Here is a 19,676-nt window from a genome sequence, read left to right on the forward strand (position 1 = left end):
TCACAGAAAATCTCTGAAAAAGCTTTGAGTGAACATTATCAATTTGTATTTCCACAGAAATAGATGGCAAATCAGTGATAAAAGACAAACTGCAGTTACCCAAGGAGAAAAGACAGTCTCAGACTCTGGGACATAACCTGAATTAATATCCATGGACATTCACAAAAGCCAGGTTTAGCATCAGGAACCGGACTTCCCAGGCAAGAAGACAAAGAGACAGGCTCCACCAGCATGATCTAACTCTTTTCAGGCCCTTGGAAATCTTTTTCTTTCAGGAAGGAAGTCTTAAATTACACTTACAAGACAATTAATGACCATCAACTTCTGAGTGGCCTGAGATAACCCTGTTAAAAAACACCAGCTATTTAACATTGTTGCTTTAATGGTGTCACTGGTTATATGTCAGCATAATCGATGTTCTGTCACTTTAACTTAATAAATAGTGAAACTGATGCCTTATTACTTCAATTCTTCTTCATTATGAAGGTTATTAAGGTGCACTGTAAGTTAGAGTAATTGGACATTTCAATTGAATGGCTAAGGAGTTTGGAAATAAATAGCTCTAGGATCTAGCACTGATGCTTACCTTTGAAATGTGCACCACATTTATATGCATAAAAATGGATCGGCTTCGTCGGGGGGGAGAAGTGTGGAGAGGTGAAAAAATATGAAAATATGATGATGTTTAACTTCTTGGATTCTATTTCATTTAAGTTTGCAATCGATCTCATTTGTTCTTTTGTAAACCTGCAGGAGTTTCTAAGCACTTTAGAGATCCTGCACATCTAAAAGACTGTGACACAAGGATATACCTTTCCCTTTTTCATAGATGGCTCTGCACTGCAAGAACTAAGTACTGCAGAGATAAGGATCTGCCTCCCTTTGCGCTGCAAGTAAAGATGACCTTGTCCTGTCCATAGTCTCCCTGACCAAAAGCAGAGTGACCATGGGTGCCACACCCAAGGCACTTCACTAATGCACTCAGAACTAGTTGTGTCCAGAGCTGATCACTTGTAGCTCCACTTACATACACTGCATTATGGTCTCAAATATTTCCCTTCCTCTGCAACATGTGGAAGACCAGATCAGTCATGTGTTTGAAATTACATCCTCAAAAAAGCAGCAGTCTCTGGTGGGAGCAGAATGACAGTGCTGCACTAACCTGACTGAATGCCATGCGTGGGTCCAGCCAAAAGGACACCAGTTGCACATTGAAGCCATCAGGTTTCCAAGAGTAATTGTAACAACTTTTAAGGCAACCCAGAATGAAGCAGTAGTTGTAGTATGAGAGACTGTCAGTAACGGTATTCTTACTGAAAACTTCCATGCTTAATCCCATTTCATTTGGAAAAGGAGATTTTACAGGTTGATTCTTATTTGAAGAGACAACCCTGCCACGGGGGATTTCAGTGGCAGCATTGAAGAAGGGGAAGACAGGAAACAATGAAAGAATCTTCTTGATTGAGAGATGAAAGACTTTCAAATTAATCATCTTCTGTTGCTAGCATTGAACTGGAAGGACTTTCCTGGTTTCTATGGGGAAGAAAAGCAGTGTCTTTTCACTGCCCTCTGATTTTTTAATGCCCCACTAGTGTTCCTAGGCTTTAAGAAAGAACACAGAAGACAGCTTATGCAGCTAAAGGGCACTGATCACTGTACTGAGAGAAGACTGCCTCTCAAGGTGATCTCAAAAAATGATTTGGAACAAATAAATAATAGGGTTTGATCCCACAGGTAAGACTCTTTGTAAGTTACTTTACAATACTAAATGATCTATCTCCATCTATTGCTCTGTGGCAAGACAATGAGGAAGTGGCACAACCATTTATCTGAGGATGCAGTGAGACTGGATGGGATAAATTAGTCTATACCATAATGCTAATGAAGTCACTGATGAGTCAGGAATTAAGCTGAACAAAGGATTATTTTTTTATTCTTCATGCTAAAGAAATTGTCATGTTAAATCACATATGCAGAGAAAATACTGCAGACAATGTTCACAGTCATAAATGTGGTTCTTGGTAACTAAACTGTTATAAATGTTACTTTTGTACATGGCTGGACTGACAATTTTGCAAAATTTGAGTCAGGCCATCCAACAATCTTATAACCATCATATGGTAAATAAGAGTATATATTGTACAGTATTTCTGTACACTGCAAGATTAATATTCCTGGTGAAGAAATAATTCATAGGAAGATACAACACAATGGGGACAGCAGATCATAAGTGCAGAAAATGGGCTACATGTAGGATAACCAGGTCTTCCCCCAAAGCTTGCTCATCATTGCTACAAAAGGTTCCATTATTACTTAATGTGCTTTTTACTATGATTGTTAATCCTTTACAGACTATAAATATAATTTTTCAACTGCATAGCTTACAGAAGCACATCTACCTCTTTAAAATAAACTCTTTTCAAGGTCTTTAATCAACATGTACTTCATCTTTTGCAACTGTGGGTTTGCATTAACACACACTAGCAAATACATTTGAAGACTGATTGACACCAGTTCTTAAGCCAGTTTTTAGATGTATCCCCTGCACCTATTGTCCTGACAGCCAAAAAAGCTTTCCCTATTCCTACCCTCTCAGAAACTAATTCCCAAACACCCCTTGATGCAAGTAGGGAGGTCGAGGAGTTCTCCAGTTCGGTTACAAATAACTTGAACCACATCCTTGTATCACAGGTCCCTGAGCTTGCCAGAAGACTATTTAGTCTAATTGATAAATGGCAGAGATAAGTAGCTCTCTGTGGCAATGGCTTACTTTCATGGATGGATTTATTTGAAGTGTCTGAAACAGCCTAACTCAATCTGTGCTGGATGGCCAAGCAGAGTGCAATAGCTTTCAATTCCCCAATAGACATGGCTGAATCTGAAAACTGCTTCAATAGAAAAGATCCTTTTTCAAATTTCTTGGCTTAATATTCAGCTTGCATGGTCTAAGTCTCTGCAGCCATCATGGCTGGGGATACAAAGGAACATTCCTATTGCTGAGATGAAGAGGTCCCTTTTCCATCTTGGTTCTCTTGCCAAGGTTATCTCAGTACATTTCATTTTGTGACTTTATATGGGACATTGGTGACAGACATTTTTTTCCAGTGATGACTCCATAAGAACAAATTTCAGGAAAACTGTAGGGTGTGGCTTAAAAGGGATATCTGCAGTACTACCACCAAATCACCTTCAGATGATCAAATAGACCTGAAAGTATGTGTGGCTTTCTGAATATTTTGGTGCTTAATATCTGCAGAAGTAGAAAGTAACTACTGGCCAAACCCCGTCAGTCTGCGAAGGAATTCAGAGAGGTTGAAATGCCTCTTCCAGCAAAGCATGGAGTAATCACAGTTTATAATCATACTAGTATCAGATTGCATAAAAACAAGAATATGTTAACATTGTGAGAGTCTAAGTCAGCTCAAAAACTTACTCATTCTATTCTAGTCAGACTTGTTCCAAGGGCTTTTGAAAACAAGGATATGATGTTCCTCTTTGTTCCCCAAGACAAAGCACACCAAGGGACTAAATAAGTAATTAATTTCCTTCTAGAATTAACATCTCCCACTAAGTATTTTGGGAAGAATCCTGCCACAAACCTAGCACAACAGTAATAAGAACTTCAGTTTTTTGTAGTATCATTGATCTACTTACTGGGTCATCTTACATCTTCTGTATGCCACAGGAATATTGAGTGAGTGAAAAAAAAAATCAACTTTCCAGGAACAGTGATTTACTATGTGCATGTATTATAGGATCTGAACCACTGAATTTACACCATGGGATAATATCAACCCTAGAGTTACATAAAGCTGGGGTTGGGGAGCTGCCCGCTTGCAACAAGAAGGATGCAGCTGGAGGTATCCTTCCCAATAAAAGCCTCTTGAATTTTTTGGATCATCCAGGAAAGGTTCTTCAAAATACTGTTTCTTACAATATTCTGCAGGTAGTTGTACAAGAAAAGAGGGACATCAAAGCTGTTAACTGTTTCTGTCTAAACCAGACTAATACATCATAACTATTAGAGGGGGAAAAAAAATCAGATGGTGGTCAAGAGAGTACATAACAGGACAGTAAAAATATTTCCATCTGTGAAATTATAGAGCTACAAGAGTGTTAACTTTAGTGTGGTGGCATTTTCCTCCAATATTTCTATAGCAAGTTTTGGATTTTCCCTGAAAACTACATTTGTAAGTTAAACATAATTTTGGTTTATAGTTAATTTGCCTGGAGTCTGTCTTCCTTCATGCCTCAGAGAGGCTTTGGGAACAGTGGAATCTAAGCACAGACCCAAGCCCTCAGCAAGGACTGGGCCAGTGTAGGAGGGAGTGGGGAGCACTGGGAGAAGCATTCTCAGAAACACACTCTGCCTTGTTTTTACAGGGTTTTAAATTTTCTGTTGATGAGGATTTGAAACCACTCTAATTTTCCAGCATGCACATATAAGCATAACCCTGTGGTTCAAGATAAAATGCTTCAAACAGGAGTTCACATCATTTCCCGCTGAAGGGCAAAGGACCAGCAAAACCTTCCAGCATGAGTCAAGTCTGGTTTTATAAATGCAGCTAACAAAGGAGTGAATCCCCTCTGACAAGTGCGTGAGGTGTTTGTGCTAGACAAATTAGAGGCACAAAGCTGTGTGTTTAATTCTGACTGAAAGCAATTGAGAGGTACAAATTGTACCAGAGGAACTTCCTAAATTGAAGGGAACGCAGGAAAGAGACTCAAAAAACAACACTAAAATGACCTCCACACAATGACAGTTGAGAGATGACAAAAACTTAGCAATTTGGAAGGGGGAAAAGGAACAAGGCAGCCAGGAGGACAGGCAGAGAAGTAGTCTGGAAGTTTTTAATGGACAACTTGGTTTTGAGAGAACACAAAAGCCCTGCTGCCATGCCTTCTTGGATTATTTCCAGTGTTACAGATGAACCCACAGCTTTGTAAACACAAAAGCCAGGACTTTTTTTTTTCGTTCCCCCTCTTCTTTTTAGTACAAAGAAAGACAGCAATCATGTCAGGAAAGATTTGGTGGCTTTAATTGAGCTGCAGTTGTATCCTTTTCTGTGTTTTCTATCATGTCAATTTTCCAAGTGGCCATCAAGTTTTTGTCAGCTGAAACAACCCAAGTATACAAGGGTGACATTTAGAATAGCTCCGGGATTTGCCTCCCTCCTGGCAGCACTATCAAGAAAGGGCTTTAAGCATGCTTAAGTTGACTTTAAATCAAGATGTCAGTTTTGAAATCAGGCTGTCTTTGGTGTTCTTGTCAATAATGGTGACTCTGACTTAAGCCCCATACACCTTCATGCATTAACCAGCCAGTATTTGAAGCTATGTTTCTCTAATATATAGCACAATATTTTGTCCTCTGTTCAGGATTTGGGACATTTACAGTTTGATATGGTGACATTTTTTTCCCCTACTCTTGTAAGGGGAAAGCCAAATCCTTGCCCTTGCAAGGGCAAGCAGTGGTAGGACAATGGGGAATAGCTTTATGATGAAAGAGGTTAGAGTTAGATTTAGACTGGATATTATGAAGAAATTATTTAGAGTGAGGGTGCTGAACAACCTGTCTGGAACGGTTGCCCAGAGAAGTTGTGGATGCCCCATCCCTGCAATTTTTCAAGGCCAGGCTGCATGAGGCTCTGAGCAATCTGGTCTAGTGGAATGTGTCCCTGTGCATGGCAGGAGAATCTGAATGAAATTATTTTTACAGTCCCTTCCGACCCAAATCATCCTATGATTCTATGAAACATTTTTGAGCTTGAATTTCGGGGGGAAGTAGGGGGCACAGAGAGAGGGGGAAAGATGTTGCATCAGAACAAGGTCATAACAAAAAGTGAAGATATATGAGTCTTTGCATAACTGTGTTTATGTATCTTTGTGTCTATTTTGTGGCAGTGTTGAATGCAAAATGGCTTCCCATGATCAAAAACCTTTGGAAATTTTATGTGTCTGTTGTGAGATGCTCACAATGCATAAGGGCCCAAAAAAAATGAGCCCAGGAGTTCTCTGTAGCAAGTAGCTGCCAGCTGGACAGAGAATGCAAAGGTACAGAATTATTCCTTTTTCCTCTTTAATTAGTACAGGGCTATTGCATTGTAGAATTACCAAAGTAGTTTGTTATCCAGGAGTTTTGGGGGAAAGTCCAAAACACAGCATTGAGATTTAGCTTTGGAGGTCATAGTGAAAGCCATGACCAGAACTCCCCTTAGGGGCTTCTGCTTCAGCCCAAAAGGAATATAGCAGCACCTGTGAAACATGGTTTCTGAGTTACATTGCAGAAGTCAGACATGTGAAGACCTCAGCTATCCAACTGAGGATTTTGGCTTACATTAAACACTATGAAGAAATATTTCAAAGTTTCTCAGTTGTCATAAGCTGGCACTGAAGTCAATGAAACCAAGACAATTCAGCCTGAATACACAAACTGCATTTTTGACTCATATATTAGAGACAATTACTCCAGAGTAAGGGAGAATAAAGGGGAACAACCAGTAGCTATTGCAGAATCTCTCCCACATGGAGACAGAAAGAGCCTTTAAAGGGGAGCTCCTCTAGAACACCCATCACTCTATGCGTTTATACTGCAACAGTTTCTACAATTAATTGCATGGTACAGACAAACTTCTAAAGCAAGAAATTAGCAATCATTGTGAACAGCACTTCAACACTGTTTCTGTTCTTTATTGAAAGCACTGAACTAAGAATATTTGCTTTTCTACACACTTGTCTCATTCCAGAATATCCAGGAATATTTCAGAATATATGGAACCTTAGGTAGAGACATGCGCTCTGGAAAAACTTCCTTAGAAAGCAAAGAACACCCCACAAAAGCATCAAGAGGTAAATTTCATAGAACTAAAATCTAATTATTGATTAGATTTAGTCAAATCTATAAAAGCACAATTTTACCCTCATTTGTAAGGAAGAGAAGCTTTAGTCTTTCCCTAGCATAAAGTAGAATATGGATAGGAAGAATCTGTAGTCAAGTGGGAGCAATTGGGTAATAATATACGAGATAATACTTTTAAATAACAAACAGCATAGCTGTGACAGAAAAAAAAAACATCACAGCTTCATAGAAATACTAGATGATGTCTCCAGTCACTTTATTTAGCAAATTCACATTAATGTCAATTTTCTCATCACAATTGTTTATGGCAGGTTCTTCCAAAATGACCTCTCAGTATTCTGCAGGAGTTCTTATCTAAATATAATGCCAAATGAGCCCTGAAATAAGTCATAAGACCCAAAGTGACATTATTATTAGGAAAATGCATTTTAAAAAATATTTGTTTTCCAACATCCTAAGAGGACAAAAGCTAAAGCAAGGGAATGAAAGATTAAACCATCAATTAACACCATGCAGCACAAATCAGCACATCAGGCTGAATTGAGCCCTCCAACAGACTCATGAGTATAATAAGCAGAGGGTTAAATTATCCCAGTTCTGTTCCTTGCTGCAGTGGGACCACAAAAAAACAGAAAATAAAGATTTGTTGAACAACTCTCAAAACTGGTGCTTGGAGATAGGCAAATTCAGAGTAATGATTGTAATGTGGTGCTCTATGTACCACATAGGTGGTAATTTGTAGGATGGAAATTTGTACCCGAGGCAGAGTCAAATGGAAGGATTTATTTTCTTGTTGCTTTACTGTGTTCTTGTCATTTACTTAAGAACTTCAAGCTTTCCCTAATGAAGGTCAGTGGAGATGGGAGCTGGAGTGAAATGGTGAATGGTTGAATCTCTGGGGAAGCAGGAATGCAGCTGATGCAAGCAAGGTTTTTACTTGCCAACCGGTGTAAAGGAATTTCTTCTGTGTCTGTTGCTGCACAGAAAATTCTCCTTTGTAATAGAACAAGGTTTGACAGTAAAGAGTAGCTTGTGCCAGGGTAGAGTTTGTGTTCTCCTTGCGTTTATCACTCACATGGCAAATAGCACCACACACAAAGATTTTTTTTTTTTTTGTGATATAAAGCCGTGAAACTTCACTAAACCAGCCCTACATTCCATATTTAAAGCAAAATGTCCTTCATTTTACTGAAATTAGGGTTTTTTTGATGGTCAGATACCATTTTTAACACTCCACTAAGCTAACTGATACTTTAGCAAGTATACAAATGTGAAAGTTGTCTCTGGCAGTGCGAGACAGCACAAATCAGGGGCAATTATAGCTCAAAGAAGACCACATGAAGTGGGCATTCACATCTCATAAAATCGTAGAAAAGTGGCAGGCAAAGACCTCCAGACATAGCTAAGCACGCACAAGGATGGGGTATAAACTATCAATTATATTAAAACAAACAGAAGTTTGTTTACCTTGTGCCTAAAGTTCTCCAGAGATGGAGATTCTGCTCTACTCAGCCACCTTCTTTACCACCCTGCATGAGGAGGTGGTGAAATTTAGAAGGAACTTAAATATCTCATTGTATCTCCTCATCAAAACACATTCCATTTTTTTAATCCCTCATACATAAAGCCTTCTGAAGTCTTTAAAGCTCATTCCTGTTGTGAGGCAGTCCTCTGCCCACCTTCCAAAGAGAAGCCATCTCTCCTCACCATGAACTGATGTCCCATCTCACATTCTCTCAAGGGCAGGAGTTTGGCTTTTTTTGCTAATTGCAAGGCATCATATGAGCTGGTGGCTCTTTTCCAAGTAATAATAATGCATTCTCTTGCCATTCTCTTTAGCCTTTTTTAACAGACTTTCAAAGTGTGTGGTGTCCTTCTGAGCCACGTCAGGTACAGCAGTGTGAAAACTTTCCTGGCAGAATATAAAGCTGTGTGCTTTTCTATTGTAAAGTACTGATCATGCAAGTGCCTCCACATTCTGCCTCACTACTGGGAAAAGTATATATATTGCTAATGTGTTTCATTTGGACCATGTGAGCAGCACTTCTGTAATCTCTTGCATGCATATGAGTCCTTTTAAGTGCATTAACTAGATTTATAATAAGCAATAACATAATTGGGATATGAAAATCTGGAGTTAAATCAAGGTTTCTTAATAAAGTAAATATTAACTCTGATCATAGATGGGGAGAACTGAAGCACAAGATACCTCATCTGAAATGACATAATCAATGCAAGCACTAGAAAAATGTGCAATTCTCCAGAATCCTGTTTGCACATCTCCCCAGTGCGGTGTCCTCCCTTTTAAATTAAGAAAATAAGTCTTTTAAAAATATTGGATTAAGGATTCCTAGCATGCATTTTCATGAGGTAAGAGAAAAACTTGGACTTTAAAATTCAAGTGCACTTAAAAAATACCTGAAGTGCTTCCATAGTTTTGCAAAAAAAAAAAGTTTTAAAACATCTGTTTTCATTAGTTGAGATCCATTTTGACTGGAAATTAAATATAGCACTATTACTTGTTTCTTAGGGATTTTTATATGACCCTTCAAAATGCAAAAAGCTCCAAGATCAAGCTATCATTTAATCTCATGATTGTACAGCTGGGACAAAAATATCAATGTACTCCCACATAAAGATTGAAGGAAAAAGCATAGCACAGAATTATGTACGGCTGGGTAAACAGAAGTTATATTAGTTCTCCAAAGCAATCAAAAAATCCCAGGCAACCACAAAAGCAAAGCAGTGCAGTCCTCAGGGCATAATTGTATTTACTGGTTCCCACTGGAAGGTGCTGCATCCCCTCCCCTGCTCCTGCCTGAGGCTTGCAAGGCTGAACCATGGAACAGGATGCCATTGGGCTTCTCCGCACCTCGAGGTGAAGGATCTCCCTGCACAGCAGGCAGACAGCAGCCAGCATTCCTGCTAAACTAGTCCCACAAGGGGCCAACAGGACATCATACAGCATGAATCAGCCACTTCCTACTCCTCCCCTAATCTCTGTTTATCATAAACCAAAAATATCTGAATTGAAATCTTGGTTAGTGTGAGATGAAGTGACCAGTGAAGAACAGGACTGTTAGGAGAGAAACAAGATGATGCTTCAGAGACAGCTCAAATGAATCAAACCAGCATGGCAAATTAATTCAGAACTAGAACACAGAGCAGAAGCCATTGCCAGAGGAGGAAAAAACAGTTAAAGGATGCTTCCAAAAAATGCCTGGCTATCATACCATGTTTTGGAACTGCCCCAGGAGAATTATGAAACGGGACTGTCGCAGGACCAGTTGACACTCAAGTCAGAGAAACCTAGAAAAAAATTAATGAAGGCCTTGGTTGCAATTAATGGCAGAGAGCAGTCTGACAGAGAAAAACTCATCCGAAAGAATGGAGTATTAGGACTGATCATTTAACTCAAAAGTACTGAAAAAAAAACCAAAACAAAACCAAAAACTTTCACTGTGCAGAAATAAAACTTCATTCAAAACTGAGATCATCTAGAAAACCAGATTGCTTCTTACCCACATAGTGGCAAACAGTGAAATATCTTGGGCACCTTTCCCAAGAAACAGACAAAATCCCTGCCCAGGGACAGCAGCACTAAAAGGCATGCAACAGACAGTTACTACAAGGAACAGAAAATCTGCCCCCTGCCAGTTACATGTGCCAGGGCTGGGCCAGACACCTGCACATCAGTGCAACTGTAATGGTGTAAAGCAACTCAAGGCTCCAGGAGCTGGGGAAGGAGTGACAACCAGTGCTGGCCACAGGTGCTGTGGTCTAAAATGGATGGTAAATGAAAGCTGCTTTTGCTTTCTGCAAGATCCGATTCTGTGAATCTCAGGGGGATGCTAATGAGGATCTACTTTATGCAAATTGCAAAAAGCAAATTCCTTGTTCAAATCCCAACCCAGGATCCTTCTTGAAGGTAGAACTGCCACAGAGGCTCTTTGGGCTTTTGTCTGTCTGCAAACAACAATGTGAAGAAAGCTGATTTGACCAAAAACCTTGGTTATATCCAAAACTGCTCCCATCAGGAATGCAAAGGCTAGAAACACTTTGTTACGTGTACAGCCTGATCTGGGAAGGAACCTTGTAAATTCTAGGTGTTAATGAGCATTAAAGGCAGGATAGGGTTATCTGTTTTCACAGATTTGCAGCAGCAATTTTCTAGTGATGTATGAAATGAGAAATCCCTGCCTCATGCGCAGGGAGAATTATACAGAACGTTCTACTCAATCAGTGGTGTGCCACACTCAGGCTAGCTTCACACATACTGTTCAACTCATAGAAATGTAGAGACACACAAATACATTGGGCCCAGACATCTCTGAAAGTTTTAAAAAGATGTCATTAAAAGACTTTCAAAATGAATAAAAATTTTATAATAAAATGAATAAAAATAGTATTTAACATCCATGTGGCCCTGTCAAACCATTTTGTTTCTGCTCTTCTAGGATACCCATACTGCCTTTAAAAGCTCAAGAAAGACACTGGCTCAGGGTAGATTTTGAAAAAAAAATACACAAGATGATAAGTTGCTTAAAAAAGAAAATTGGGTGTTAGAATGAATAAGGATGCTAGAATGTTCCAACTTCATGTTGGGAAGAAATTATTTTTTGATGCTACTGTATTTCCTCCAGACCCACATGTCTTTATTCATGAGAAGCAGTGGCAGATCGAGCTCTGATGCCCTCAGTGTCTGGCTGCTGCACTGGAGCCCAAAAGCCACACACTGGGAGGGCACAGCAAACCTTCCTCCACAGGCTGCTTCCAAGCACGCAGGAAGCCACATGGGACCCACTAGCTAATTCCTGGCTGAGGTTTTCATACAGTTTTAATTCTTTTGACAAAACCTTGAAACAAAGAGGGCTGCTTTGTGAGGGCATTAGACTTTCTCTAGGATAAACCATTTATCCTCCAAATCCTTGTACATTACTCATATTTGCCCTACAAACAGATATGTTGGCTCTTCTACCCTTGAGGGTCTGAGTCTCAATTTTCAGTTAATTATAATGCTTTACATCAGTACAAAGTGAGCAAAAAGAAAAAAAATTGGAATAACTGTTTCCCTTGGCCTGCATTTTTCAGTATTAGCAGTCAGCCCACACCTGACACTCCTGTTTTTTACTCAGGCTGCCTGGTCTTAATTTTTCCTCTTCTTATATCTGTATCATGTACCAGAAAGACATTTGTTTGCAATGACAGTCCTTTGTCATGTCTATATTTTTCTTTCTTTTTACATTTCCAAAGAGAACTGGATGATATTTTTCACGTCCATATTTCCCCCACCAAAAGCACAAATTTAGTAACATCCATAAAAACTTTCAATTCAAGTTGTCTCCTTAAACTCCATAAAAATAAATTACAGAAACTTCAAAACTCAGCACAGTTTATTGTGACATTTTCAAACTTCCTTGCTACAGCTACTGCTCATTTCAGCATGTCCTTCCATTTTGAACACGCTAAAACCCCTTTGCCAATGTTTCCATTCAAATTCAAATGTTCCATCCACCTTATACACACACACACACACACACAGAGACAGACTTTCACACAACTCCCAGTGAATTGGAAAATCCATTACTCCTGTGCAGGACTTGGCACCATCACACACAAGAGGGGTCTAAGGAAGAGGCTCTGCTGCAGGCAGGGTGACAGCAGTGCCAGGGAGCTGCAGCAGAGGTTCCTGAACCAACAGATCTGATCTGCCCACCACAGCCTCATGGTGCCCCTCTGAGCCACCCAGCCCTGGGTTTGAGCAAGGCTTATCAGCACAGGCAGACCCTGGTGCAGCTGTGCCTGTGCCATTTCCCACCCCTGCATGGCAAGAGCTCTGTGATGACTGGAAATCACAGCCTGTGAAGGCAAAACCTCCCAGCATGGTGTGGAGGTCTGGTGGCTCTGATGAAGCGAGTGCTGACTGAGCTCTGCTCGCTGCTCTGCGTGTACCACCCTTATCTGCCTCCAGCCCTTTCATACAAAGTCTTTTTTCAGGTGGAAATCCCAGAAGGCCAGACATTGATGTTTTGAATTATACAACCAGTCTCTGCCTTCCACAGTGAGGGGTCAGCTCCCTGCCAGCAAACTCATTTGTAACGCTGCACTTGTAAACTCCTGATAAAAGGCTCTGATGGAACCACGCTTCGCTGGGTAGTGGCAATAAAACTGCACGGCCTCCTTTACATCATAAAAAGCTTTCAAAACCCGACCATTTCAGACTGAAGCTCCAGTGAGGCAATGGATATAAACCCATAGAGGGGAGATTTACTATAAAACCTGAACTATTTTTAGGTGTTATCAGCCTAAAGGAAAACGTCTTCAGGAGGAAATCTACAGGAGAACCTCAGTGATAGAATGAAATGTTAAGTTCATGCTTCTTTCCATGTTTTTTGTGGGATTTCAATGCATTGATTCTGACCACAGGGGTCAAGAATATCGAAAGAACAGTATGAGGGGAAAGAAAAAAAGTTGTCTTATTCCAGGGGCTTGCCTTAAATACATGACAGAAGTTATCACAAATAATTAGGCTGATATTTGCTTCGAGTTACAATTGCCTTTTTAAAATTTCTAGTCTTGTTGTAGACTGTTTAATGGGGTGACATATACAACAAAACTGCCTCTGGGTCATGTGAGATTGTTTACATTCAGGTGCCAATGCCATCCTGGTAGCAACCAAATAGATGGTAGATAAGGACTAGTTTTCTAAAGAAAAGGAAAAAGATACAAAAAAACCAAATCTGAACCAAGAAAATAATTCTGAAAAAATTTAAAACTAATCACTGAGTGGGTGAAGAATCAATGATTTTGGAGCACTTCTCTTGAAATCAGTAGGCACTGACCACACCAAGTTCCTATGCTGAGTGCCAAGGGAGACCCTTGATACATCATTTGAGACTGGCACCCCAGATCTGTGATTAGCACAGGCTTGGGTACTGCAGGAGCAGGGCTCCTGGACACAGCCAGCACCACCAGAAATGCTCAGAGTTTCTAAGTCAGCTCACAGCAAGTTCCAGCTCACAGCAGGGCCAGCCCATGTCCAAGAGTGAACAGAGTGCTTGGATTTGCACTTAGTGATCATGAAGGCAGATTTTGGCTTAAGCTTTTACTTCTTATTTCTCCTCAAAAATAGAATGAGTAATTGTATAGATAGAAAAACACACCCTTCCTTCAAGACACTGTCATCATTTCCCTACCAGACAGTCTGACTCTCTCTCCTGAGCAGTCAAATAGTTTTCAGGCAGATCATTGTCCCCTGAGTGCAGGAAACCTGTACAACTGTACACAAAGAAGGAAAGGATAAAAAAAGCATAGCAACACAGCCAGAAGACATTTATAATGCATATATTTTGCTTCAAGAAATGTGTTTTATGGAGGAGAAGGGGTAAGAGACAGGCCCTAGAGACAATGTCTCCCTATTCCTTATTTGTAAGCACATGCTCCTAAACAGACCCTGAGAAACCTCAGAGTTTGGCTACATGGAATTCGGCACTGCATGATCAGACCAAGTGTTTATCTTGTCCTCAAAGCAATATCCCAATGGGAAGACTCCTGCTCCAGCCTAACAAAAGGGTTTCCTCCTATTTCCAGAGCCCTGTTAGGAGCCCTGGCAGATCCTCACACACTGGCCCAGCTGTCTGCAGGGTAGCCCTGGATCCACAAGTCCCATTCCCACACATGCACAAAGCAGTTCAGCAGCACACTCAGGTTTATCCTCTGGCTGCCCAGCTCCTGCTGCAAGCCCAGGGCAGCTCCTTGCTGAGCCCTGCACACCCGTGGGTGCAATCCAGCCTGCCAGCATGGCACGGGGATGCCCATCTGTCTCACCCAGGATGGCAACACAACTGCATCACACCAGCAGCTCTCCCATTCAGCTCCAGGTGGCACACAGAGGTCTAGTCTGTGTCAGTGCACTGAGATACATAAAACATTTATAAACACCAGCTGCCTCAAGATCTGCTAAAGATCGTTCTTTTAGGGGTGTTCCTGTGTGTCTGCATTTACATCTTGTACATTTTTAAAAGATCTCGACTGGTTTGGGAGATGCCAGCAGGAGAGCCTTGTATTTGTGCATACTTGTATTTATGCATACAGGGACGCAGTGATGGCTGTTGTATACAGCAGGAAGTCCTCAAAGCCCTGTTTCCTGGGGGTGAACCTGCATCTGGTAGAATGAAACCCAAGAATGGCTCTCATGGTTCTCTAGGAAAACTTAGTAGTAGATGATGCATGAATATGCAGAGACAATATCACCATAGTATAAACAGGGCTGCTTGTGCTGCCTATATCCCTAATGTCCGTTTGGGAACCTGCTTTGTGAGCCTGTTTGGGCCATGGAAATTTCCTGCTGGACATCTGCCTCAGGGTGAGTTTTGGAAAATTCCCAACAAATTCCTACGACTTTTTTACTGTCCATAAAAAAATCCAACAAAACAAACAAAAACCACCAAAAATCATCAAAATAAAAAGTAACAAACAAAAAAACCACAAACACACAAAAAGAAAAAAGAAAATAAAAACAAAAAAAAATATCAACCAACCAACTAAAACCTCAAACTCTTTCTAGGTGACAAAGTCATAACTTTTGCTCTCTAAAAAAATTTTAAAATAAAGCTGCCCACTTTTAAGAAGGAGCTTGGTTTGGTTTTGGAAGGGTATTGAATTTTCCTGTTTCCAGGAAAACATGCCAAAGTTTACACACTCTCAGAGCAGAGAAAAATCCTGTTTTACACACAACCACTAAGGGCTTATTTGAGTTTGGCAGCTGAATGTTTTGCAGATTCCATCTGGACTGAGCATCCCCAGCCCAGAGCTGCAAAGGTTGAGCAAAGCTTCTGCCGAAATCTCTTTCACCAGCTGCTCAGGGTCACTTCTAACACTGGCAAAGATCCTGTAGGCATTCAATATGCAGCCTTTTGCCTAAAAAGTGAAGGTATTTGATCTAAAAAATTGGAAGTATGACACACCACTCTTTGTCATGCCTCCAACTGTGACTTTAAAACTAAGTGGTAAAAGCAAGTTTGTGCCTGGCTATTAGAGCTATTTATCAACACCCCACAAGGCCTTTGTGATATCTGGATAGCAAAAATAGGAATCTAAACCTAGATTAGACATGGAGATGAAGAGGAATTAAAGAAAATGTGGCAGAGATTTAGCCTCTGACATTGTTTCACTATAGATAAACACCTGCCTAAAATGATTACTTTAATTGGGCCAAATTACTAAGCTGAATCCAAATAAAAGACTATCCAAATAAAATCTGAGTGGGACAGGGATGACAGACATGTGGACTCCCTCAACAGCCAAGGATGGGACACAGGTAGTGCTAGAACACAGCACATCCCACCTGAGGGCAGGCAGAACAGGTAAGTGTCTGTTTCCATGGGCTCTGCGGAAAGCTGCTCTGAGTGAGCAGCTAAGTAACAGCTTGTAATACACACATCTGAATATAGCAAAAAATTCACCAAAGGGGTAAAATTAGCAGAATTGTTTTAGATAACTGAGGTAGGAACATTTACTCACTTTCAATCAAAAGAAAAATATGGTATTGAATTTTTAAAGCACTCAAGACTTTCCCACTTCTGTCCTCTACCCTTTAGGCTTCTCAGTTCAAGTCCCCTTGGAAACTTCTCCATGTGCTGTTCAGCAAGTGCTGAGGAGTTTTGATTCAGGGAAGACACTTGTGTTGATTTTTTTTTTCCTTTGGGTTGTGGGGGGGTGTTTGTACATAATCACCTAGATGAAAGAGCTTGCTCAAGATCCTGTAAACATCTAGCTCCCTCAGGGTATGCTTGGAAGCTCAGCAAGGTATCAACATCATCATTCTTCATACTGGTAATATGATATGTTTCCCCTTCCCAATTTCTTTAATTCCCTTCAAAAGCATTTACAGCTTTACAGCTTAAACTGTAATCAATCAAATGATTATTTTAAAACTTTTCAGTTACTATTTTTTCACGTTTGTGTAAATGTCTGGCTTTCACCATGATTCATTATTCCATGCCTGACCATCACCAGGTCTCAACTGAATGATAAACATATACACCATTGTGCTGCCTGGCAGGGAGCACTCCAGCACTCAGGTTTGGCAAATGGTCATGATGGAATCTACAGAAAGTACCAAATCCTAAGGAAAGTATCTCTGAATTCCTGTTCCAACTTCAGCATTTTCCAGGTTCCCTGAAGCCAATATCACCACTCTCTCACATAAGGGTTGAGTCTGCTACCACACCATATATGTAAATTTAACTCCTATTAGTACCCTGGGAAAATTCAGAGTAGGCATCACATTTGGAAAACTGGCCTATTTCAATTTCATCAGCTGACATTATCACCTTAGAAAAACACCTTTAGCAATCCAGCTAAGAGTAGCATAAAGATTTCTTAAAAAAAAAATGTCAGTGTAAGCACCAAGCATTCTGCCTCTCGAACTTATCCTAGTCTATAAGAGCAAATTTACTGGAGTATACTGTCAATACAGCATGTTCAATGCATCTCAAAATGTGCGAATTTGTCACCAAATTTTTTTTCTTTTTAATAGTCTCTCCTTCACGCATAAATGTTCTTATTGTAGGAGAATGTTACATAGCTTATCACACATATTTTCTAGACTTTTTTAGAGTTTCAGTAAGGCGAAACTGAAAGAACGATATCAATACAAGATTTCTCACTGAAGCCAGATAGGTATTTCAGAGATGCCTTAGATTCATAGGTCAGGAAGAGTACAGATACATGTGAAGTCTGTGAACCCATTTTCTAATGACCTCTCCATCAAAATCTGATCAGAGAAGTAAACAGGCAAGAGCTGGAAGTCCTATTTAACTGATGTGTGTTCTGACTTGTCAGTGTGGAAGAAAGTGTAGGACATGAAAGCAGGGGCAATATCAGAGACAGTATCTTATCTATACCCTATTAGCAGGAAAGAAAGATACACTGAGAACAAATTCCCCTTATCTATGAGGAAAAAAAAATTACCAGGAGATAAGAAAGAGGGGCTTGGATAAGGCTCTGAAAGAAAAAAAAAAAAACAAATGCAAAGCTTATTTGATGTTGATCTCTTCATAGTGTGAACACAGAAATGAAAAATTAGAACTTCAAGTTCTTGGAGTTGCTTCATCTATGACCCTGAGCAAGAGTTACAATATCTGTGCTTTCCCTTTACAATTTCTAAAATACAAGAGTAATGAATACAATTTCTTCCTGGATAAGGATAGTATAAGATTTTAGATTTAAAGGTTTTTAAGTCCCATGCATTACTTGATAGGACTAAACATGAATAATTATCCGATCTCTAAATCTCTCAGGATTCATGTATTGGTAGTCACTAAAATGCTTGGGGAAAAACTATTAATCTACAACATTTCCAGGTAGGGAAAAATTTATGGCTTTTTTTTCCTAAGAATTTTATTATTGGAAGGGCACTGAAACACAGATTTAAGTAAGAACCGTCCCCCACACTGGATATATTCATACTTGATACTCCACTTCTACTAGAAATCAACCTATAGTGTCGTAAGTGGCATAATAGCTGAGATACTTGCATATTCCCTGGACCTGATGAGATAAGACATGCATAAAAGCCCCAGAGCAATATTCTTTAGAAGAAAAGCAATTTCAGACATACCATATCAATCTACCCATGTACATTTGTGCTATGACAAGCTCAGCACCAGCAAGGTAGTCATATCAAGAACTGGTATTCAACAGGTGACTTGATTTATTTGACTCACTGGGTTTCTTCTTACGAAAAGGACTTGGATGTTAAATTTGCACTTCATGAATAATTCAGGAGTGTAAGACAAGCTATAACAACATGCTTACTAACAACAGGCCTCTGAGTAACCACAGATCCTTATGTAAAGTCGAGTATAAAACAAATATCTAGAATATTATCGAGAAACCTATATTAACCTAAAATATTTCCACATTTCCTATACAAAAGCCCTCAGAGAATATCAACAAGTAGAAAGAATTGTGAAAAAAATCTGGATGTGAGACTTAATTGCTAAGCAAACCTCAGAGGGATATGAAGACAAAAGTTAGAAGTAGAGATCTGCTGGAGATAAGAAAACTGTTACAAGGATAAAGAGTCACCTTGTTCTTGTCAGATCCCAGAGCAAGCTCAGTGCACTGATTAGCATACAGAAAGGTATAATAAGACAGAACAATTCGATGATGATTTAGTATCTGTCAGGGTCTTGCTTGTTCACCATAGATATGAATACTCCATGTAATAGGGAAGTTACCTACCACACACAGGTAGAGCATCCTGGACAATCTACATCCAGTGATATACCCCACACTAGTCAATACAGCCCTTCAGTAATCTGACTAAAAGAAGTTATGATCATAAGTTATGATTTGTCTTTGCAATTCAAGGTTAAGTCATTAAATAAAAATAAAAGATTTTTCTTTGAATTTGCCTACCTATTTAGCTGGTACATCTCACAAGAGATGAAGAAGAACAGGGCCAACACACACCTTAGAACTTAGTAGTTTAGTAAGAACAGGGAGAAGCCAAAAAGGCTCTCAAGCCCAATTTGTAAGTCCATGTTTCTACTTTGCAGGTGAGAGTTTCCCAGCTAAAAACTGGCAGCTTCTCTTGTTCCTTACTTGGGTCAGCTGGATACTGGCTGCTTAGTTTTACCTGGAAAGTTCCTACAAGAACACATGATGGACCAAAGAAAGTATTTTTAGGAATGCACAAGCAAAGGATTCAAGGGTTTGGGCAGTGGGAGACTCTGTGGACACACCAGCAATTTTTTTCCCAATTATATTGCATCATGCCTCAGAGCCTGGCCAGAATATTATCTAATAA

The sequence above is a fragment of the Fringilla coelebs genome, assembly GCF_963513975.1.
Source record: "Fringilla coelebs genome assembly, chromosome: 6".
NCBI classification, from domain to species: Eukaryota; Metazoa; Chordata; class Aves; order Passeriformes; family Fringillidae; genus Fringilla; species Fringilla coelebs.